This window comes from Hylobates moloch, unplaced genomic scaffold, assembly GCF_009828535.3.
Source record: "Hylobates moloch isolate HMO894 unplaced genomic scaffold, HMol_V3 SCAFFOLD_13, whole genome shotgun sequence".
Taxonomy (NCBI): Eukaryota; Metazoa; Chordata; class Mammalia; order Primates; family Hylobatidae; genus Hylobates; species Hylobates moloch.
Genome location: NW_026652288.1, coordinates 96,372,222 through 96,396,391, shown reverse-complemented (window position 1 = coordinate 96,396,391; position 24,170 = coordinate 96,372,222). Strand labels below are relative to the sequence as shown.

General features: G+C 47.5%; 1 protein-coding gene across 2 annotated transcripts in view; it reads right to left on the bottom strand.

The window, feature by feature from the left end:
• The window catches only part of ST6GAL1 (ST6 beta-galactoside alpha-2,6-sialyltransferase 1), a 147,852-nt gene extending 124,551 nt beyond the window's left edge, over positions 1-23,301 (bottom strand). Inside the window, exon 1 of one of the 2 annotated variants that reach the window (XM_032171876.2) lies at positions 22,993-23,301. The gene's annotated coding sequence lies outside the window, so the exon portion shown is untranslated. The remainder of the gene's footprint in view (positions 1-22,992) is intronic. The other variant, XM_032171872.2, reaches the window with a different exon arrangement.
• Positions 23,302-24,170: the final 869 nt, after the last annotated feature.

Genomic DNA, 24,170 nt, shown 5'->3' with positions numbered 1-24,170 from the left:
GTTCCTAGTGAGAACAGACACAGGGTAATAACTCAGATGGCCACCTACGCTATTGAAGAGCAACGAGGAAGGATAAAAGGGAGAGAGCCAAATATGACGGTGGGAGGAGACAGGCAGGAGATTATAATCTTATATAAGGCTGTCAAATGGCCTGTTTGACAAGGTGACATCTAAATAGAAACCTGAAGAAGAGATAAAAACAATGGGATACATGAAGGAAGGTGTCCTGCCTGGAGGAAGCAGTGGAAAGGCTCTGAGACCAAAGTGTGCTTTATGTCTGAGGAGTAGGCTCAATGAGGTGAAGCAGAATGAAGGGGTGGAAAAGAGCAGGAGATGAAGTCTGCAGGGTCTGAAGGTTGGGTCACACAGAACCCTGAAGGCCTTTCTCAGCTCTGAGTAAAAGAGGAAGCCTTTGCTGGTTTTTGAGCAGAAGAACGACACATTACTACAGCTTTTAAAATGATCACTCTGGTTACTGTTTTGAGAACATACCACAGCAGCAAGACTATAAGCAGGAGACTCAGTTATGAAACGATTCTAAGAGAAAGAACAGGTCTTCTGCCCTGGACCAACATGAATTTGATGAATTAAGTAAGTAGTTGGTTTCTTAATTTATTGTGAAAGCACAGCTGACATGGTTTGCTAACAGAGTGGGTGCAGCATGAGAGAAAGAGAATTTAGAATGACTCCAGAGTTTAAGCCCTAGAAGATGGAAAGATGAAACTGTTGTCCACTGAAATGAGGATGGCTCTTTTAGGGAGAAAAGCAGCAGTTCGATTTTGGGCTTGTCATATTTGAGATGTATATTAGACGTCTAAGGAAACTTGTCAAGTAGATCATTGAATATCTGAGCGTGGAACTCAGGGGAAAGGTGTGGGCTGGAGCTGGAAATATAAATTGAGGGTTGTCAGTAAATGGATGATGTGAGATGGCCAGGGCATGAGGAGACAGAGAAGAGGCCAAGTCCAAGGGCCACTCCTGGGGCACTCCACAGTGACCAAGTGAATATGAGCCAACAGAGAAGCGCTTGAACCCAGGAGGCGGAGGTTGCAGTGAGCTGAGATCGCGCCACTGCACCCCAGCCTGGGTGACAGAGTGAGACTCCATCTCAAAAAAAAAAAACAAAAAAAAAAAAAAAAAGGAAAAGAAAAGAAAAGGAACGAACAAAAGGAACTGAGAAGGAGAACCCAGTGAGAGAAGAGGAAAAGCAAAGACAGTGATGTTCCGGAGGCCAAGAGAAGAAACGATTTCAAGGAGGATGGAATGGTCAACTGTATCAAAAGCTGCTGATCAGTCAAGATAGGAACTGAGATCTGACCACTGCATTTGGCAAGAGAGGATACTGGTGAGCCTGACCAGTCTGGTTTTGGTGGTGTGATGGGTACAAAAGATTGGTCATATTGAGTTTAAATGAGAATGAGAGAAGAGGGAGTGCAGGGTGCAAATGCAGACAACTCTCTCCAGGAGCAGAAAAGCCAGGCACACCCCCTCCCTCTTCATCTCCTGCGTGAGTAAAAGCTTCCTGAAGCCTCATCAGAAGATGATGCGGGTGCCAGGCCTGTACAGCCTGCAGAATCACGAGCCAAATAAACCTCTTTTCTTTATAAATTACTCAGTCTCAGGTTTTCCTTTATAGTGATGCAACATGGACTCATACAGTACCCTTATAAAAGAGGCTCTGGAGAACTAGTGAGCCCTGTTAGCATATGAGGACACAGTGAAAAAGCACCAACCGTAAATTAGGAAGCAAGCTCTCACGGGACGCCGAATCTGCTGGTGCCTTCATCTTGTACTTCCCAGCCTCCAGAACTATGAGCAATACATTTCTGTTGTTTATAAACCACCCTGTTTACGGTATTTTGTTATCACAGCCTGAATGGACTAAGACAAAAGGTATACAAGTTTTCCTCCGACTTCCATTATTTTTTCAGGTAAGTTTAAAACAAGGTTATCAACTGAGAGTATGGATAGGGAAGGTGTTAAGAGGCTTGAAGAGAGAAAAAAAGGTGTGAAACAGTCATCTAGATGACAGAAGAATGGTCGTGGTTCTCAACTATTATTCATTAGAATTAACAGCACAGGTTAAAAAAGAGATACTGATGCCCAGGTCAACCTCACAAAGACTTTGATTTCATTAGTTTGAGAGGAATTCAGGCAGCAATACGTGTTATAATTCCCACCAGTAACACTAATGACAGCCAGGGTTGAGAACCGATGGACCAACAAAATGAAGCGACATGGCCTACAACACCAATGTCCCCTTAAGAATCATGGCCAAGAATTACGGCCAGGCACAGTGGCTCATGCCTGTAATCCCGGCACTTTGGGAGGCCGATGTGGGCGGATCGCCTGAGGTCAGGATTTCAAGACCAGCCTGACCAACATGGTGAAACCATGTCTCTACTAAAAATACAAAAAATGAGCGGGGCATGTCGGCAGGCGCCTGTAATCCCAGCTACACGGGAAGCTGAGGCAGGAGAATCGCTTGAACCCAGGAGGCAGAGGCTGCATGCAGTAAGCCAAGATCATGCCACGGCACTGCAGCCTGGGCAACTAGAACAAAATTCAGTCTCAAAAAAAAAAGAATTAGAGTGGGACCATTCAGGATGACACTATGCTTTTCTACAGTCACACTCAGATTTGTGGAGTAGGTACGGTGTTCAAAGAGCTGGATTTAGCCAGGGTTAAATGAGATACTTGTAAAGCATATAGCATGCCTAGACATGGTAAGAGTTCAGTAAATGAAAGCTTCTACGTTTGTTTTTATCACCACCTAAGTGACATATAACATGCATGCAGCAAATAAAATCCTGTTTTTATCTCATCCAAATGATTCACCCAATCATATCATATCACAGAACGTTAGAGTCATTTGTGAATAACTAAAACCACAGATGTATATCCTTAACTATCACGGTGGTCTTCTCCGGTTCTTTTTATTTGACACTGAGCACTGCACAAAGGGTCACTGGACTTCCCAGCAATCACAGAAGTCACAGGTCACCCCTCCTCCCACCTACCTGCTGTCTGAATTTGATAACAACAGTTTTGTACCGTCTTGTGAAGCCCCTCCATCCACACTACCTGGAGCCTGCACTTCAGTGAGCTCTGCCTTTGCAATTCCTGTCTGGTAATCTGTCCCACTCCCTCTGAGGAGGCCCACTCCTGCTCCTAGCCCTAAGCCTGGAGCCCAGATACCTACGGAGAGATCACTGGGATGACAAGTGCCACCTCAACACCCTCTCCCCCAGTCAGGCCTGGCTGGATTCCTGCCCATGTAAAACCACCTGCTGGAAAACGACTGCAGACTCTATCCCGACCAGAACTGAGTAGGCTCAAATGCCAGCAGAGAGGGGACGCCCGAGGGCTCACCTGTCCAGGGAGCCTCCACTGTTAGCTCTGCCCTCCCTTATGAGTGGATCCAATGCCGCCCCCACCCCAACTGCCTGGCAGATTCTTCTTCATTCTTTTAAAGCCTTTGAGGATATCATCTCTTTTTCTGGCCTTCTCTGCCCCTGCCTCCTGCTCCCTCCACAACTTGTGCAACTTGCTTTCCTTTGTGCCCCCTTCCACAGGCCTGGCTCTCCTCCTAGATGGAGAGCTCCTCCAGGGAGAGGCTGTATCTCATTTCTCTTTATATTCGCAGCCCCTAGCAAAGTGGCCCCTCAGGTGGCCAATAACTGAGAATAACCATTAACATGTGCTGTGATATTAAAAATAACCACGATTTATTGGTCTCCAACCATGTGCCCAAACCTAGGTTAGGCACTACATCTAGGACTCACACCAATGCTACAAGGCAGAAAGGATGAATATAGACTCAGATGGGAAACTGAGAGGCCACGCTGCCAAGCTTGCACACCTGAGAAGTGGCATATCTGGAATTTAAACCCAAGTCTGTCTGGCTACAAAGCATGTGGTTTTTTTTCTAAATGATAAGGTCTTTCTGAGGAAGGTGACATTGCAAATGGTAGTCAACAGAGAAGGCAGTGAGTTGCCTCCAAGCCCTCCTACTGTGAGTCACTGCATCTGGCTGGGGAGACAAGGGCAGGACTCTTCAAGTACAGAAGGATTCCCTGTGCGACGCCTTTGGTTCATCTCCTCCTGGCCAGCTTTTTCCCCTCATCCAAATTTGCAGCCCAGAATAAGATGTTCATTGTGAAAAGCAAAAAAGGAGCCGTCACAAGCCCTCTGGCAGGAAGCATCTTCTGGGGATTCATTCCTCACATGTCAGCCACCACCTCCAGCTCAGGCCCAAGGCCAGCCTCCTCCCAGCACCAGCACTGTGCAATCCATGAAGGCGATCCCTGAGGCAGGCTCTTAGGTAACCGATAACTCAGCCTGGCTGCCACGTCACGGCTCCCTAGCTGCCTTCTTCCCTCTCTCACCTGGAACAAATTCCTATGAACCTGGTTCCCGAAAGGATAAGACAAGAAGAACAAGGTCCCAAGCTGGGCTCTCCTCCAGGGCTCAGATCCATGAACCATCCCAGAGAATTTTCCCTCTTTCACCCGGCTGCTTGGCTTTCATTTCCAAGGCTAGAATTGGCAGGTAGGAAAAATGACTCTCTGGTGGAGCAGGAGGGCCCACTACAGCCTCACGGGCTTCCCACCACGGGCTACTGCAAATCCACTGCCTGCTCTCACACCTTGATCTTACCGAAGAGCACCCACTCAACTCAACTCACTGGTGGCTGGATGTGTTCTTACCTCGGTGGACAAACAGGAGCATCAGGGAGGCTGAGCTCATTCCATGAGGCCTCCTGAGGGCTGGGCAGGATACTGGGCCCGGGGCTGTGCAGAGAAACCCGTCATCATCCCCACCATCCAAGATGTCACGGTCTAACATAGCAAATTTCACATAGCATAGTGAGCATGGCACAAGAGATCAGAGGTCTTCTCTCTCCTTTGTGGGCCATGAATTTGAGGGGACTCCTCCGGAACCGAGGCTGGCTGGAGCTGAGGCTGAGCCAAAGGTGTTGGTATAGCAGAGAGACCAGTGAGATAAGGAAGAAACGGATCTCTTCAGCAATATGGAATAGCCTGGGTCTCTCTCCAGCGACCACACACACACACACACACACACACACACACACACACACACACTAGAGTTTCTGAACCCCCAAGAGCATACCAGGCCCCAACCCACACCCTACAACCATCCTGATCCTTCCCGGAGCAAACGTCAGGTGCCTCCAGCCATACTAGCTCAGTGCGGAGGTCTGGCTGCCTGCCCAGTTTGATGAGTGTTGTCAGAAGCCCAATTTCTTTGAGGCCAGGGCCTTGCTTTGTCCTCATCAGTACTTCTGGAGAACAAAGCTGGCCACCGAAGTCCCCTGACAACCCTATCCTTCCTGTCCCTCTTTCAGACCACTGACCTCTACCAGACGTGGCAGGGCCTGCCGGCGTGGCAGCTCCAACCTTCATTCCTGTAGCTTGGAACGTCTGGAACAGCCTCCTCCACCCTCACCAAGCTGTTGACAGCCATCCCGACGCAACTCTAGCCCAGACATTCCCCAGCAACCAGGAAGGCAGGCAGGAGCGGTCTCTCACCCAGGCAGGGAGAGAGCCAGACACACTCCCTGCCTCCTCCCTCCCTCACTCTGCTGCCTTTCACCACAGCCTCCAGCTGGTTATCTGAGTCAGGGAAGCAGTTTCTTGCCTGTTAACCAGGTTGTTTGTTTCAACCCTGTAGGGGCTGTGTCTATGACTGTGAACGTTTTCACAGACACCTGTGGGTGCTTTAACAGATGTATGCACTCAGCAGAGCAAGGGGTGTGTCCGCAATAACAAACCCTTCTGTGTGCCTCTTTCAAACCGTCTCATCCTTAACGTCTATGATCTAATTTGAACATAAAAACTAATCTCAGGCTAGGCAATGGCACAATTATTATCCCCTTTTATAGGCAAGGGAATTAGGGTTCTGATTAAGTAGCCTGGGGCCACACAGCTGCTGGATGGTGGAGTCTGGACCATAATGTAGGCTCTTATATTTACCTAAAAATTTCCCTACAAAATTTACATCTAAAACATGTTTTATTTTATAGGTAAATGTAAATAATAATAAACACAAATCTAAACATAAATGTAAATGTATAAAATAGACTTACTTATAAAATATTTACCTATACAATTATTTTTACATTTCGTGTTTCACAAAGGTGGCTGATTCTGGTCTCTGTGCACCACAAATCATAGCGCAATAGAAAAACCATGGGCATGGCTGTGCAGGCAGCGCAGGGAGCCCAAATCAGTTTCACCACCATGCGACTCGGGGCAGATAAACATCACTATTTTTTAATGCTCACCTTCTCTGTATCATTGTACTTTTCGTGTATGTGCTGCTGAAGCAAGCACAGATCTCTCACCCTTAACTTCAGTTCCCTCATGTGTACAGTAGGGATAATTGTACCTGTGCTATAGGGTTGTTGGGCAACCTAGAGATATCTGTGTGTAGTGTCGGGTGTGCTGTGGACACTGTATGAACAGCAGCCATATTTTCCTTCATCCTTGCTTCTCCAACCACGAACCACCAACAAACTGCTCCCAGTAACCCCAGACATGCCACACCCCTTCACCCCCAGGCCTGCTCCTGCTGCCCCCAGGCCAGAAAGGTCCTTTCTCCCATTCTCCACCTATCAAAACTCCATCGGTCTCCTGGGTGAAACCTTTCCCATTGTCGTGTGGGCCCCAATCCCCAGCTGTCCATCTGATTGATAATGTATTTTGTTCTGCCTAGAGTGAGGTTTTGCATAACTGACTCTCAAATCCCCCACAGTGTTCATCTATCTGTATCTCCCCTCCCACTCTTCACTCCCCGGGAACCAGTTTTTAATGGTGCCTTCAGAATAGCTTCGGTGGTCTTATTTAAGACTAGTTCATTATTTTATAAAATGTCAATCAATATGTGAAACTATATAGATCTAAAAATCACCCAAGAGCCTTCTAGCCAGGAAAAAATAATTAGTATCATTCCTCAAGTCTCTGTATTTGTATATGGATAGAAGTGTGGAGGATGGAAGAAAGCATGCGTGAAAGGATAGACAGGGGTTGCTTTATACAATAGCTGTTTTGGGTCGGGAGCAGTGGCTCAGACCTGTAATCCCAACACTTTCGGAGGCCGAGGCAGGAGGATCGCTTGAACCCGGGAGATCGAGTCTGCAGTGAGCCGTGATCACGCCACTGCACTCCAGCCTGGGTGACAGAATGAGACATTGTCTCAAAAAATAATAATACTAAGTTTTAAAAAAGTAAAATAAAATATCTAATTTTATTATTTTATTTTATAAGGAAAAGGAACTCTTTTTTTTTTTTTGAAATGGAATCTCACTCTGTCGCCCAAGCTAGAGTGGCGCGACCTCAGCTCACTGCAACCTCTGCTTCCCAGGTTCAAGCCATTCTTCTGCCTCAGCCCCACCGAGCAGCTGGGACTACAGGCGCTCGCCACCATGCCCAGTACAAAATAATTTTTGTATTTTAGTAGAGACAGTGTTCACCATGTTAGTCAGCCTGGGCTCGAACTCCTGACCTCAGGTGATCCACCCGCCTTGGCCTCCCAAAGTGCTGGGATTACAGGCATGAGCCACCGCACCCGCCCGAAAAAGGTACCCTTCTTTTTTTTTTTTTTTTTTTTTTTGACAGAGTCTTGCTGTGTCTCCCAGGCTGGAGTGCAGTGCCATGATCTCAGCTCAGTGCAAGCTCCGCCTCCTGGGTTCACGCCATTCTCCTGCCTCAGCCTCCTGAGTAGCTGGGACTACAGGCGCCCGCCACCACGCCCGGCTAATTTTTTTGTATTTTTTTTAGTAGAGACGGGTTTTCGCCGTGTTAGCCAGGATGGTCTCGATCTCCTCATCTCGAGATCCACCAGCCCTGGCCTCCCAAAGTGCTGGGATTACAGAAGTGAGCCACTGCGCCCAGCCGGAAAAGGTACACTTCTAACTAAAGTTAGCACTTAACATCTCCTCACGTCTCCCCTAACCCCCTATTTCTGGTATATTCTTTCTACTTCCTCACATTCTGTTCCTTAGTCCTCACTGCCCATCCCTGCCCCTGCTTAGCTTTGCTTCTCTATTTGAACGGATTAAGAGTTCCCCAATTGACCTTTCACTATGCCTTCCTAAGTATGTTTGTCAAGTAATCTTTTTCATCCTCAAGTGGGTTTCCTGAGAAGGCCTCTTCAGTGCTAGATTCCCTAAATTCTTGCATGTGTGAGGATGTCTGCCTGACATACTTGCAAAGTAATTTGAGTGTAAAATTCTTCAGTCCCATTGCCTTTGCCCCGGAACTCCGTAAACAATTTTTTTTTTATTTTAATAGAGACAAGGTCTTGCTCTTTCACTCAGCCCAGAGCACAGTGGCACAATCATAGCTACTGCAGCCCCGCGCTCCTGCGCAAGGGATCCTCCCACATCAGTCTTCCAAGTGGCTAGGACTACAGGCATTCACTACCACACCCAGCTGATGATTTTCATTAGGGTCTCGCTAAGTTGCCCAAGCTGGTCTCAAACTTCTGGCCTCAAGTGATCCTCAGGCTTCAGCCTCCCAAAGTGCTGGGATTTTAGGCATGAGCCACCTCACCTGGCCTCTGTAAACCTGTTTAGTCATGTCTGAGACCAACATGACTTCCCTTAAAGCAGATACTAGTTGATCCCAATATCCAGGTTTTCCTTTCAGTAGTAGAAAGCTTTCCCCAAATCTGAGTTTTAAGAAGGCATATGGCCTCTCAGCTGGAGACTTTTTCCCAGAGTTACTTACAGCCAGGTGTGTCTATCCATGTGACTAAGTCTTGGCCAACGGAATGTGAGCAAAAGCGATGCATGCCTCCGCAGACTCTCCAATTACCCTTTGGAAGGGTCACCTTTGTATGATCTTTAGATCTTTAAGCGCTTTATCTTTTTTCTCAGCATAGGCTGTGATTTTCTTCAAGTCTTCCTTCTCTGTTAGCAATTTAATTTTCAACAGATTCTGTTATGTTTCCTGTTAACTTTTTCTGTAATGACATTGTTTATATCCTCAATGTCTTCCTTGGCTCTGTAATTACCTTTTTTATTTCATTGAGTAGTTTCATCATCTTGTCTTTGGGATCCGATTAATTAGTTTTCAATAATCTTGATTTTGCATGAATGAATTCCCCATACTGCCTCTCCTACCCGAGAGCCAACTCTAACCCAGGAATTATCTTGGAGGATGGGAAGAATAGGCAAAAGATGTCCTATTCACCATTAAGTGAGAGAATAATTTTGCTCATATGTTATGCCCTCCAACTTCCCAACTCCTACTCATCCTTAAAAGGACAGCTCAAGGCCCATTTGCCCCACGTTCCTCCAGCCAACTGTGATTGTTCCTGTTCCAGTCCCCAAAGGGTTTCTCCAAACTAAAGGATTCGCAGGCACTGCCTGGGCTCACAAATGAACCTGGAGCTTTTGAGAAATGGGATGAATGTTCTCTCTCTTCACACATGGTTGGGCACACAAAGATTTTATTTGAAGATTTCTGGATTACTGATTGGCTGGATAAAAAGGAAGGTAAACCCTAGAACCAAGACTCAGAAAAGCTGTCAACATCAGACCCACTAGTCCCAATTTAACAAAAAGTTGGATAACACCATGAGGCAGGTGGAAAGAGGAGGATTCGGCAAGGGATGTTGTCCTTGAAATATTAAAAGAGGGAACAGCCGGGCGCAGTGGCTCACGCTTGTAATCCCAGCACTTTGGGAGGCCGAGGCGGGCGGATCACGAGGTCAGGAGATCGAGACCACGGTGAAACCCCGTCTCTACTAAACATACAAAAAATTAGCCGGGCGTGGTGGCGGGCGCCTGTAGTCCCAGCTACTCGGAGAGGCTGAGGCAGGAGAATGGCGTGAACCCGGGAGGCGGAGCTTGCAGTGAGCCGAGATTGCGCCACTGCACTCCAGCCTGGGCGACAGCGAGACTCGTCTCAAAAAAAAAAAAAAAAAAAAAGAGGGAACAATTGTCTTAGCCAGCAAGCCAGACCCTCACAGCCTGCCTCTGCAGGCACTGGAAGTGGAGGCTGAGACATGGGCTCTGGAGGCAAGCAGGCCTATGTTCGAGTCCACGCAACTCAACACACTCACGGTCTGACTTTGAGCAAGTCACTGAATCTCCTTCAACCTTTGTTTCCTCACCTATTAATCTGAGCTAATAGGCTGGGCATGGTGGCTCACGCCTGTAATCCCAGCACTTTGGGAGGCTAAGGCAGGCGGATCTCGAGGTCAGGAGTTTGAGACCAGCCTGACCAACATGGTGAAACCCCGTCTCTACTAAAAATACAAAAATTAGCCGGGCGTGGTAGTGGGCACCTGTAATCCCAGCTACTCAGGAGGCTGAGACAGGAGAATGGCTTGAACCCTGGAGGTGGAGCTTGCAGTGAGCCAAGATCGCACCACTGCACTCCAGCCTGAGCAACAGAGCGAGACTCCGTCTAAAAACAAACAAACAAAAAAAATTTAGATAATAATAGTGTATGCAGTGTTATGAAAATTCTATTAAATAACGCATGTAATGGTTCCAGCATCAAGTCCCGCCACTTCATGCTTCATGCATTTCTCTCCAGGAATATCAACCTGCTAGTGTTTCCCTGACATACACAATGAGCCATTTCTCACCCTCAAATCTTTGCTCCTGCAGCCTTCCCCTGCCCCAAAAATGCTCATTTCCCAGAGTCTAACAGCTACTACCTTCTAAGACACAGCTTGTGTGTTGCCTCTTCCAGAAATCTTTCCCAAACTCACTGGTTCTTCTTCCCATCATCTGTACACACCCAAATCATAATATTTATCACACTATATTGTAATTAATATGTGCATATCTGCCTTCAACTAAGCTCTGGAAGCAACAGACTATGGGGATTATTTGGATCTGTGTTCTAAAAATGAGCATTGCAGGCCCAGCACAGTGGCTCACGCCTGTGATCCCAGCACTTTGGGAGGCCAAGGTGGGTGGATCACCTGAGGTGAGCAGTTTGAGACCAGCCTGGCCAACACGGCGAAACCCCATCTCTACTAAAAATACAAAAATTAGCTGGGTGTAGGGGTGGGCGCCTGAAACTTTGGATGAGTTTCTAGCCCTTTCTGAAGCTTGGTTTTCTTATTTGCAAAATGGAGCTAATGATACCGACACAGAGGATCTTCCTATGATGATCGGATGAGAGAACACACAACATGCCTAATGAGGGCCAGGCACACAGCAAAAGCCCAGAAGATGGTAAATTTTGCCACGTTTCCTTCACCAGACTCGGTTAAGACTTAAATCAAAACATTCTTCTTCACTTGCAGGAAAGAAAGGGATCAGCCTTAAACACGGTGGGTGCCCTCAATTCCAGCACAGAGGACCATCAAGAGGTTGTAAAGGGTACAGCGTTCCTAAAATTAAAGCTGGAAGCTCAGCACTGTGCTAAGGAAAACTCCATCAACCAAGAGATGGATGCAGATTTACAAAGACTGCAATGAAAAAAATTTACAGCCATCCTCCTGGGACATGTAGTTCTTTTCCAGTTGCCAGATTTCCTGGTCATCTAAAGTGTATGTAATATATTTATTCCTGGGGAAATAATTTATGAACACAAGGTCAAAGGGAGCTGAAGCCAAGGACAGAACAGGGAGAGAATTGCCAAGATCCAAGGGAAACAAGGCTTAAGCCTCCTTTGATGGCTTCCATCTTATTCCACCTTTTCAGAGCAGGCGAAAACTACTTCATTACATTGTCTATAACTTGTCCCACCCCTTTAGTTCTAGTTTGCACCTTTCTGCTTCTTGCCCCATAGTCACAGAGTCTCAAAGCTGGAGGAGGCCTAAGTGAGCATTGAGGTCAACCCCTCTGCAATGCAGAAGTCCTCTGATGGCAAACAAGTTTACTTGCAACTTTTTTTTTTTTTTTTTGAGACAGAGTCTTGCTCTGTCACCCAGGCTGGAGTGCAGTGGCACGATCTTGGCTCACTGCAAGCTCCGCCTCCTGGGTTCACGCCATTCTCCTGCCTCCACCTCCCGAGTAGCTGGGACTACAGGCACCCACCACCACGCCCGGCTAATTTTTTGTATTTTTAGTAGAGATGGGGTTTCACTGTGTTAGCCAGGATGATCTCGATCTCCTGACCTCATGATCCGCCCGCCTCGGCCTCCCAAAGTGCTGGGATTACAGGTGTGAGCCACCGTGCCCGGCCTACTTGCAACTTTTGCTTGGATCACTTTATACCACGGCAGTGGCTTCCTTGTAACATAGCTTGTTCCATTGTTGGGTAGCTCCGTTAAGTCAGTTCTTCCTTATTTGTTTTCCTGCAACTCTTTCCCCTCCTCACCCACCCCCATCTTGCTTCTCCCCTCTGCAGCAGCCACTCAGTGTGACTCTAATGAAGTGTGATTTCTTCCACATGAAAAGGATGCCTCTTATTTTTATCTCTTGCAGACTAGAAAGTCCTAGTTTCCATATTTATTCCATCTCCGATATGCTGTCCTAAGCCACTGTCATCCGAGTAGCCAATTTCTGGGTGTGCATCATTTTATCACTCTCTGGAGGGGACCCAGGGAAGCATAACACTCCAGGTAGGTTTGAACAACCAGACAAAGTACAATATAACTGTAACAATCCCTCCTCCAGAGCCCAAGATCAAACACTCCTTTTCTTCAGTTCTCTCTCCTCCCTCCCTACCACTTAAGTGCCAGTTCTCCCACGAGGTCCTGTTCCTGACCCCGAATCCAGAAATAAACTTGGAAGGCCCAAGGATGGTGAGAGGGGGAGGGGAATGTGATGACGCAGCTCAGTTTTTGCACTTGCAGCTGAGGACACCAAACCAGGCAGGCTACCTCCAAAAATAACCTTCCATGCAAACAGCCTCTTGGTAGCTTCCTGAGAACCCTTCAATTCAGCTTTCCAGAGCGCAGACCCCAGTGTTTCTGTGCCCACTCTCTCACCATCCTTTCCAGAACTTGATGGACTAGGTTCATTTAACCCACTGACATTTGCGACCATCTTTCCATATGTTTGAGGTCTAAAAACACTTAGAAATATATTTTTATGGGAATACATAGATGTCCATCAACAGAAGATTGGTAAGGTAAACACATTCAAAATATAGAATGCAATGCAGCTATGAAAAAAAAATAAACACTGACATGGGAAGACCTCCAATACACACAGTAAAATGAACAAGGCAAGTTTGTAAATGGACTAGTATGATGCCAGGAATGTCTGATCTTTTGGCTTCCCTGGACCACATTGGAAGAATTATCTTGGGCCACACATAAAACACACTAACACTAATGATAGTTGATGAGATCAAGAAAAAAGAAAAACACCAAAAAAAAACTCATAATTTTTAAAGAAAGTTTATGAATTTGTGTTGGGCCGCATTTAAAGCCATCCTGGGCTACATGCGGCCCCCACGCCATGGGTTGAACAAGTTTGATTGTAATCCATCTACTGAGTTTTAAAAATGTATTTGCATATAACACAAATACATATATAAATGTGTACAGATGGGCTAGAAGGACAGACATCAAACTGCAAACAGTAGTCACTGCAAAGAGAAGTGGAATGAGGGAGGAATGGCATAAGCTGAGGGGTTAATTTTTTACCCCATGTGAATATTCTAAAAAAAAACCATTTCATTTATTATTTATGTGAAGAAGCCTCCCAGTCTTACATGTATGTTTCATTTGATAATCTCAGAGCTGGAAAGGGCTGCACAGGGCTGAGAGTTGATTCTCTGAGGTGGCATACCCAGGGTGGCATGCATTTGTCCAAGGTCACAGAGCTAGCCAGCAACAGCCAGAGACCACAAGTCACAGTCCAGGTCTTGAAATAACGGGTGTCCCAGTGGATTAAGGAGAGGACTTTTACTTGATTACTAAATCAGATCAACTCCTATTTTATTTGAGTCAAAAATTCCTACTTGGGTGTAACAGCAAGTTAGAGGAGACCAAGAATCATCAAAGTCAGAGGTGGAAAAGGGACCCTGTCTTCCCACAGAAGGGGTGTGAGAGAGGGCCTGCTACCAAGGACTGGGACCTTCTCTGGGTCCTCGCCCTCATCCATAAAGCAGAGGGAAGGGGCTAACTAACAGAGGGGATGGGAGATTTGCAAGCGTGGGGCGTTGTGTGTCAGGTGCTCATCTGAGCTACCACCACATCTTCGGCATGAGAGACCGGCAGCAACCCTCCCTGAATGCATTCTGGTGAGGCTGCAGGTGGCAGTCAGGGACCTAAACTGCAATATGGAGGCTGCCTCTCAGGAAGGGAAGGCTGGGCTCGAGTCTGATTTAGGTCCAACTCACATTGAGCCACTTGAGCTGTCACATAGGTTATCTCATTTAATACTCACAAAATGTTTACAAATATGCTCCAAGAAATTCAAAAGTCACTTTCTAAAAGCATAAATCCATTAAGGGGTGGGGCCCTTATTTGAAATCAGGTTTCCTGACTCCGAGTTCAGTGCTCCTCCCACCCTGTCTGTTTTCGACACAGCAAGGCCTCCTTACTTGGCCAGTAAAGCTTAAGAAGTGCCCAGGTTGGAAGCTCGGCACGGTGGCTCATGCCTGTAATCCCAGCACTTTGGGAGTCCAAGGCAGGAGGATCAGTTGAGTCCAGGAGTTCAAGCCTGGGCAACACGGTGAGACACCCATCTCTACAAAAAAAATAAAATTAACTGGGTGTGATGGTGCATGCCTGTAGTCCCAGCTACTCGGAGGCTGAGGCAGGAGGATCGCTTGTGCCTGGGAGGTCAGAGACTGCAGCGAGTCATGATCATCCCACTGCACTCCAGCCTGAGTGACAGTGCGAGACCCTGTCTCAAAAAAGAAAAAAAAAAAAAAGGTCCTAGGTTGACTTTCTGTCTCTCTCCTAACTCCCAATCCTCCCCACACATACACACACACACAGTCCCATGACTGCGACAGCAGAGACAGGCTCCTAGCCAGCACAACTCAGTGCCTCAAATATGCATCATGTGACTGAAATAGCTATGGCTCGGCTGATAAGATGTCTGGGATGTACGTCCATGTAATCTGGGGTTGACGATGGGGTTACGGATCAGCCACGCGTTTCAGTCATAGTTGAAGCCAGGTGATATGATATAGGGTTCCTTACACTCTTCTTTGTCCTTTTGTATGTCTGAAATTTTCCATAATAAAAAAGACTTTTTTTTTTTTTTGATGCATCATGTGAGTGATCATTTCCCTCTCAACTTGTCACTTGGTGGGGGTTTCCATTTTAATTAACTTTCTGCTTCCCTCAGCACAGAAAACCAAACAATGGCCTGCTGTCACGGTAAGAAAAAATATCAGGAGCAAAAGTGTGCGGCTTGTGAAAACCTCAGTTATAACAATAACAGCTATTACTTAACTGAATGCTTCTTGTATACCTGGCACTGTACTGAGCCTTTTACCCACGATTTCATCTAATGCTCATAATCGCCCTATGAGATAAGGTCTGTTATCCCCATTTTACAGAGAAGGAGATTGAAGCTTAGTAAGCTTAAGTAGCTTGTCCAAGTCTACATCGGTGATACATAGTGGGCAAGAATGCAAATCCCGAATTGCTTGTGCTGTTAGTTTTTCCCATTCCCACAATAGATATTTAGCTACTTTAAGACTTTATAGGTAATTGAACTAAATCCATGAAGTTGTAAAAATGGTCATACCCTTTAAAGTATAACCCAGTAATTTCAACTTTAGGACTATCCTATGAGAATCATCTGGAAAATGAACAGAGATTCCTTCATAATAAATTAAATAAATATTTTATTTTATTTCATTTCATTTCATTTCCTTTTGAGACAGAGTCTCGCTCTGTCACCCAGTCTGGAGTGCAGTGGTGCGATCTCACCTCACTGCAACCTCCGCCTACCGGGTTCTAGCAATTATCCCACCTCAGCCTCCTGAGTAACTGGGATTATAGGCACCTGCCACCACGCCTGGCTGTTTTTTGTATTTTTGGTAGAGACAGGGTTTCACCATGTTGGCCAGGCAGGTCTCGAACTCCTGACCTCAGGTGATCTGCCTGCCTCAGCCTCCCAAAGTGCTGGGATTACAGGAGTGAGCCACCACACCTGGCTCTTCAGATATTTTAATCACAGTGTCAATTACAATAAGAGAAAGTTAGATGTGGTTGGCTGCCCAGTGTGGCCTCATGCAGGAGGCTGTTCCCACTGCTCCAGGCATTGGTGACTCCCTCCTCACGTTCGCACGGCATCCTGCACTAATCTCTTGTTACCCCTGCCTCCTCCTTTGAACTATGAGCTTCTAAAAAACTAAGCTCTTCTTATTTGTCTTTGGTTTAGAGTGGGCACTCAAACATGTGGTGAATAAATTAACATGTGACCCTGGAGTTGCTCGTTTAACACATGCAGACATTGAAGACTGGGGTATTAAAGTTAAGTTTTTGAAGGTCACAAGGGCAGACTGGAACTCGAGGTCACGTGCAGGGCTCTTCTCTCCCCACTGTACTGTCAGTACCTGTAGACTTCTAAAGAACCGATGGGTGATGGCTGAACATTTGAGGCAATGATGGGAAAGGCAGAGGCAGTTGGAGGCTCCTGAAATTTTACAGGCCCTCACTGAAATGATCAGATCCCAGGGGCCCACACAACTTTGGAGACGCAAAACAGCTGATATGGGTGACGAATGAAAGGATACAGCTTTAATGCAATGTTAACCATGAAATATATATATGGGAAGGTTAAGCAAGAAGGCAAGAGACATAACTGCACATACAGTATGTTCTCAACCATTTACAAAAAATAAATCCATTTAAAAAAAAAAGAAGGAAAATTGCCAACTGTTAAGAGGGGTTGTCTTTGGATAGCAGAATTTTTTTCTGTTTCTCTATGCTTTTTTTGTACAGTACTTTCCAAATTATCCTCAACGGTCAAGCTTTTTTTTTTTTTTTTTTTGAGACAGAGTCTTGCTCTGTCACCCCGGCTGGAGTACAGTAATGCAGTCTTGGCTCACTGCAACCTCCGCCTCCAGGGTTCAAACGATTCTCCTGCCTCAGCCTCCAAAGTAGCTGGGATTACAGGCAGCCACCCACCATGCCCGGCTGATTTTTGTGTTTTTAGTAGAAATGGGGTTTCACCATGTTGGCCAGGCTGGTCTTGAACTCCTGACCTCAGGTGATCCAGCTGCTTCGGCCTCCCAAAGTGCTGAAATTACAGGCATGAGCCACAGTGCCCGGCCCCTAGCTTTATTTTTATAATCAGAATAAATAAAATTTAAATCACTACATTGACTCTGAAGGCTAACCTGACCTTTCTAGTATAATAATTATTTAGAAAATCATCTCAGTATTTTAATATGGTGAAACTGCACTGCTCAATGCTACTGTTACATATAAGCCTATCAAAAATACATCTATAGGAGTCAGAATGCCATGATATAGTTTTCTGCAGACAAGCAAGAAAAAATTCATTTGCCTCTAATTCAGTTCTTATAGAACAAATCACCGATACTACATCGGAGCAACTAATTCCCTGTCTAAATTCTTAGGAATCTAATGGTCCAGAACAATTACTGTGAATTTCATTAACGAATTATTCCTGTATATTTTTAATGCAACCATGTCCTCATATTTATGGAGGGCCAGATTTTCTCTGAAGCCTTCCCTCTTGTACTCTGTCATTTACCACCTGCTCTTGCCTTTATTCATGAAGAGAAGGGGACCCCAGAGGTCAATATTGAGATAAATTAGATCAATTTTCTCTGGGCTCCTGAGGGCAATTTCTAAAGGAGAGCCAGAAGTGTTTTAAGCAAGGGTAGTGGAGCTAGGCTGGGCTTCCCTTGGACAAAGAATGGGTGGGTCTCCATGCTCTTTGTAATCCCAGGCTAAGCACAAGACCCCCTCCACCCCCACCACCTGTTTGTCAGTAAATACAGAATACATAAATAGAATGACTTGAGATTTTACTCACTTATGTGTGAAGGTTCTGGTTTTAATTTTTTTTTTTTTTTTTTTACTAGTTCTAGTCACCTTAGAGTCACACAAACTTCACAACTACTCAAAGCCTCCCTTGATAGTTTGGCAGGCCTTGCTTTACACCTCTTTGTGACAGGTGAGGTCTTCTAATCTGAGCACATGAGCTTACCCTATGGGGTCATTCTCCCACTAACATTCCCTAACACTTTAAAAGCTGGTCTCACACCAGTCAGAATGGATATTATCAGAAAGTCAGAAAGTAACAGATGCTGGCAAGGTTGCAGAGAAAAGGCAATGCTGATACACTGTTGGTGGGAGTGTAAATTAGTTCAACCATTGTAGAAAGCAGTGTGGGGATTGCTGGAAAAACTAAAAATAGAACTGCCATTGACCCAGCAATCCCATTACTCAGTAAATACCTGAAGGAATATAAATTGTTCTACCATAAAGACACATGCCCGCATATGTTCACTGCAGCACTATTCACAACAGCAAAGACCTAAATACCCATCAACAGTAGCCTAGATAAAGAAAATGCGGTACATATTATATATACCATGGAATACTATGCAGCCATAAAAAAGAATGAGATCATATCCTCTGCAGGAACACGGATGGAGCTGGAGGTCATTATCTTTAGCAAACTAATGCAGGAGCAGAAAACCAATACCACATGTTCTTACTTGTAAGTGGGAGCTAAATAATGAGAACACATGGACACAAAGAGGGGAAACAACAGACACCAGGGCCTTCTTGAAGGGTGGAGGGTGGCAGGAGGAAAGGGAGCAGGGAAAATAATTACTGGGTACTAGGTTTAGTACCTGAGTGACTAAATACTCTGTCCACCAAACCCCCATGACACAAGTTTACCTGTGTAACAAACCTGCACACGTACCTCTGAACCCAGAATAAAAGTTTAAAAAAAATAAAATTTTTGATCAAGACCATCCTGGCTAACAAGGTGAAACCCCGTCTCTACTAAATATACAAAAATTAGCCAGGCATGGTGGCAGGTGCCTGTAGTCCCAGCTACTCAGGAGGCTGAGGCAGGAGAATGGCGCGAACCTGGGAGGTGGAGCTTGCAGTGCGGCGAGATTGCACCACTGCACTCCAGCCTGGGCGACAGAGCAAGACTCCGTCTGAAAAAACAATAAATAAATAAATAAATAAAATTTTTTAAAAGCTGGTAAGCACTCAAGCCTGCCAAAAGGTCTGACCAGTCATAAGAACGCGTCATGTGACTTACTGCCCTCAACAAGCCCAGGAGATTCACACACCTTACTCCCCTCACTTTACACAACGCAGAGGCAGCCTGCTGGTTTTCTGTTGTTGTTGTTTTGTTTTGTTTTCTGTTTTTGAGACAGGGTCTCGCTATGTCCCCAGGCTGGAGTACAGTGGCGAGATCTCGGCTCACTGCAACCTCCACCTCACAGGCTCCAGCGATTCTCCTGTCTCAGCCTCCCAAGTAGCTGGGACCACAGGAGTGTGCCACCACACCCAGCTAATTTTGTTCTTTTATTTTTTGTAGAGATGGCCGATGGGGGAGGTAGTCTCACTATGTTGCTCAGGCTGGTCTCAAACTGCTGCGCTCAAGGAATTCGAACCCTTCCCTCCTCGGCCTCCTGAAGTGCTGGGATTACTGCAGTGAGCCACCGCGCCTGGCCCAGCCTGCTGGTTTTAAAGTAATACTGGAGGCAGGAAGATGACCCCAAACCCCTCCTATGGCCTGAGCATCTTCCGCTCCGCTGGAACAGCCTGTGCAGAGACCGGGCAAGGAGGATTCTCACTGTACGAAGAAGGAAACTGGAGCCCAAGAGGTTAAGTAGCATCAAGAGCTAAGTGGCGCCTCTCTCTTCTGTCTTCTCACTGCCTCTTGCCTTATGATTTCATACAAAGCAGCCCCTAAATGGGGAAGCACAAGACAGAGAGACATGGAGGAACCCAGCACAAGAGTAAAGTGAACCATTTAGTAAACACTAAAGAAAGCTGATCCCCAGAGATAACTGCACTATTCAGCATACCTACCACTGGGATCCCTGGCTTTGCTTAATAACCAAACCTATTAAAATCCATAAGGAATTGGTTCTCTGACTTAAAGGGTGTTGTTATAACAACCATAAGTTTGGCTTTTCTCTGGAGTACCAACAACTGGTTTGATGCAACCATTTCCCTTTTACGCAAAAAGGGGCACTAAAAGTAGACCATGCATTGTTGTGTATCATTGGGCAAGTAATTTCTCTACACCTCAGTTTTCCCATCTGGAAAGAAAAAGGGTCCAGTCACATGATTTCTGAAGCTCCTTACAAGGTCAGCGTCCTGGTGAGAAAACTATACTGCAGTGCCAAGTGGAATTGATGTAGGATTTTTCTTCTTGGTCCTCCGGCCAGCAACGCCCCACCTGTGCCTCGCTCAGCCATGCAGGTGTGTCCCAGCTCACTGTATTATATAGCTTGTACCTGCGTTCGGTGGTTCCGAGCTCTTGCACCACACCAAAGAATAATGAGGATACACTGGACATTGAAGGGAGAGGAAGGCAGATAAGAATTTTATTGAGTGTTGAAAACAGCTATCAGCAGAGAGGGGACACGGGGTTGGTCCCCTACCTGAAGACGGAAAAGTTCCCCAGGGTGGCTGAGTCAGGGGCCTTTTATGGACTCAGAATAGGGAGTGCACGCTGACCGGTTTGTGAGTATGCAAAAAAGATTAAAGCAAAGACACCTCTCAAAGGTGGGCATGGCAGCAGCGTAGAAAACCAATTAGGAAAAGGTGGGTATATGTAAAATAGCTGAAAGGTAGGGATCAATTAGGGGAAAGCACGCCAAACAGACAAGTTCTCACTCTGGTCTGAGGATTTAACTCGTAGCTTGGCTTTCAGGCTTTAAACTGTCTTTGGCCTGGAGGTGGGGGTTTCACCAGGTACCTGCCCCTATCTGCCTTGGCATCCGGCTGCCTCCTGTTGCTATCAGAATCACATTGAAAGTGAAACACGCTGGAAACTCTAAGGAAAAGAAACAAGTGTAACTAGGAGATAACAGGGACAGTGCAAAACAACATGTTAACTTTGGGGAAATCCGGCTTCTCAGTATTTTTTTGCTTTTCCTACTTCTCTGCCAAATACAAAAATAAGCAGCTACTTCCATGGGACTCTCATTAAAAAAAAGTAACTTTAATAAGATCCATGAAAACAACGCTTTGTTCTCCCACAAGTGGCTCAGGAGTAGCTTGCTAAGAGACACTTTCTTCCCCGTGGGGCTGATGCCCAAACAAAGGCCTCCTGGCACAAGGATGAGAGGCAAAACATCTGAGTCTCCGTAGCTGGCCTTATTCCAATTTGAGGGGAAGGGGCAGCCAGGAGAGAAAAATAACTAAGGTTTTGAAAGGCTAGAAGGAGAGTAAGGAATTACTAAATCTATTTTTTCTCAAAAGAATAAAGAACTCTTGAAAGGGATAATGGAAGGGTGCAGCTTTCGATTTGAATTACTCTCTTTGTTTAACGCTATTCTGCCTAAGGCCACGGCCTTTTAAGCCAATCACAGAATCCCGGTTTTGCCTTTAGTTGCCCGCAGAGCGATGCAGTGGGAGTTGGGAGACCCACACTCAAGTGTTCTCTCTGTGGCCCGTTTCACCCGGTTTAAACTTGGGCAAGTGGCTGAACTCTCCGGCCTCAGCTTCCTGCCTGTAAAATGAGAAGGCTCCCTAGATGCTCTCTAGACCTTTTCAATAACAGTGGAATAGGATTGGAGGCTCTCCAGTTCCCCCCAGGGACAGGTTAATCTTCAGCCACACTAGCCAAGGTGAGGCAGCAGCCCGCCCGCTCAGCAGGCACACACTGGGGCGGCGGCGTCTCCATTCCTGCTCACACTGCACGCCCACAACCTGCACCAACACCATCGCCTCAGAGACCAATTCACCGAGAAACCATCTCCCTGCTGCAGACCGTGTCTGATTAACATCTGCAAAGCTGAGCTGAGCATATATAAGCAAAGAAAAAGCAAACAAACAAGAGTCCTCTCTTTCCGGACCTCGGAATTTCTTTCAAATAAACTCCGAACTGAAAATTGCACGTCCCCAGCTAGAACACGAGGTCTCGGCTGGCCTTGCTTGCGAAAATGCATTAACAAGCCAAAAGGGGCTAGTGACATCTGGAGTGTCTGGGCACACGGACACGGGCCTCAGAGGCAAAGTGCAAGACCGCACTGGGCGACGCGTACATTCTTCCCGCAGGCTGAGGAGGCGCCCAAAAGATCCCCACAGAGGCAATCGCCGGAGTGCGGGGACAATAGTGCGCCCAGCACTCTCTTTTTTTGAGGGGCACCCTTAGACCCTTAACCCAACCCACATCTCTAAGAGACCTCCAGGAGGTGAAGGTGAGGGGTGGTCCACTTCACCCAAACGAATGCGCCACGGCCGGGGACCGACTTTCAGCCTGGAGTAACCTTTTTGTAGCTGCTTTCTTGTTTTGGTTTCCCTTTTTAAGTCTGGCAGTTTAGTCTGATGCCCAAGCGGTACCTTTTAAATGTCTCTCTCGCCCTCTTCCAGCAAGTGGCGCCTCTAGAGCCACTCCCTCCCCGGAGGCTGAGACAATGGCCCGGCACCGCAGGGCGGCCCCTAAGGGTTTGCGGTGCGTCCAGATCTCCGGGCAGGGCGCACGTGGGTTTGTTATGGTGCCTGTGCCCCCTCCGCTGCCGCGGGCCTCAATTTGTCGATCCGTAAACCCAGAAGGCAGGATTTGAAGGAACCCGGACTCTGCAAGGCGCACCGCCCCCCCGCCACCCCACTCAATACTGACGGTGCCGTGGAGAAATCCATGTTCCCCGGGGCTGCGCGCACGTGGGTTTGTTGTGGATCCGCAGGCTCGCGGAGCCCTTTGGCCCCGACAAAAATACACACACCCCCAGCCAAAAGGCGGCCAGCCCGGGAGCCAAGGCAGCTGAGGCGGAGCTGGAGAGAGATTCCCTGCGCCCTAGGCGCGCCACGGACCCCGCGGCTCGGCTATCCTCCCGCGTCCCTTTGCATCACACTGCTCCCGGGAGAGCCCGGGCCGCGCCGCCGCCCACCGCACCCCCTACTCACTCGCTGCACTCTCGGCCGCGGAGGCTGCGGTTGCTCAGCCCGCTCTTTGGCGGCCGCCCGCTCCGCGCCCACGCCGGTCGGTACAGTCTCCCTTTGTTAGCGCCAGGCAGTGCCCCAGGCGTCTTCCCCAGGCCGGCCCTGCCCAGGACTCCCCTCCCCCAGGTGACTCCAGAAAACGCGCTCGGCAAGGGCAGGAGCGCCCGGGAGCTGGGAACCCCACTAGGGAGTCTCGGAGGAGGGGTCCGCTGGGGAGGAACGGGGGACAGAAGACGCAGAGTGGAAGGGACTGGAGAAGGAAGGAAGAAGAGCGCGGCAGAGGGGCGGGAAGGAAGCGAGTCGCCTCCGTATGCAAATAGAGTTGCGAAGACTGGGTCGGTCTCCGCCCCCACTCCACCTCTCGCCACCGGCCACACCGCGCCCCAAACCGGCCTGGAGGTCGCTAGCGAGCGGGCTTGGGGTTAAAGATTCCTGATGAGGGCACTGGGTGATGCTAGAATCCTGCCTGCCCTCAAGGAGGGTGGATCGAGGGCCGAGTGGGAGGGGCCACGCGGCTGCGCAAGGACCCCTAAATGCCTCTACCCCGCTTGGCCGCGAGGGGTCAATCCAGCAGTGTCTGGCTTTTGGTCCTAACATGCGGGCACTGTACACCCGGTCTCTGCTACCTGCTGACTGCGAGACCCTGAGGAAGTCGCTTAACCTCTCTGAAGACTCGTGTTGCTCTTACCTAGAATAGGAAAGAACAAAATCTTTCACTGCGTTCGGCATTAACCTCCTAACATTGAGGCATGGCTCCTACTGGGCGCTCTCAAATGGCAAATACAGAAGGAGAGGAGCGTCCTCGAACCCCTGCACCCAGAGGCTTCCACCCCAAGCTGCAAGCTGAAAGACCGAAGCCTCAGCCTGGATGGTGGAGGGAGCGAGTTTCTTTCTTTTCACCCGGATGACGGTGGGGCTGCTGGGGAAGGAAAGAGGATTAACCAAGCTGCGTACTGACCATCCCCGATAGCCCCAAGGCGATGTCCCTAAGACAGAAACACTGCCCAACAGGAGGGCGGGAGGGGCCTTTAAGGCCTCCACTCCAGCCTCCCATAGCCCAAAGAGAGGATGTGACTACCAGAGGCAATAGTCATATCCCAGTTGTCTACTGAGTGCACACTAGGCACCAGGCTGTGTGCTGG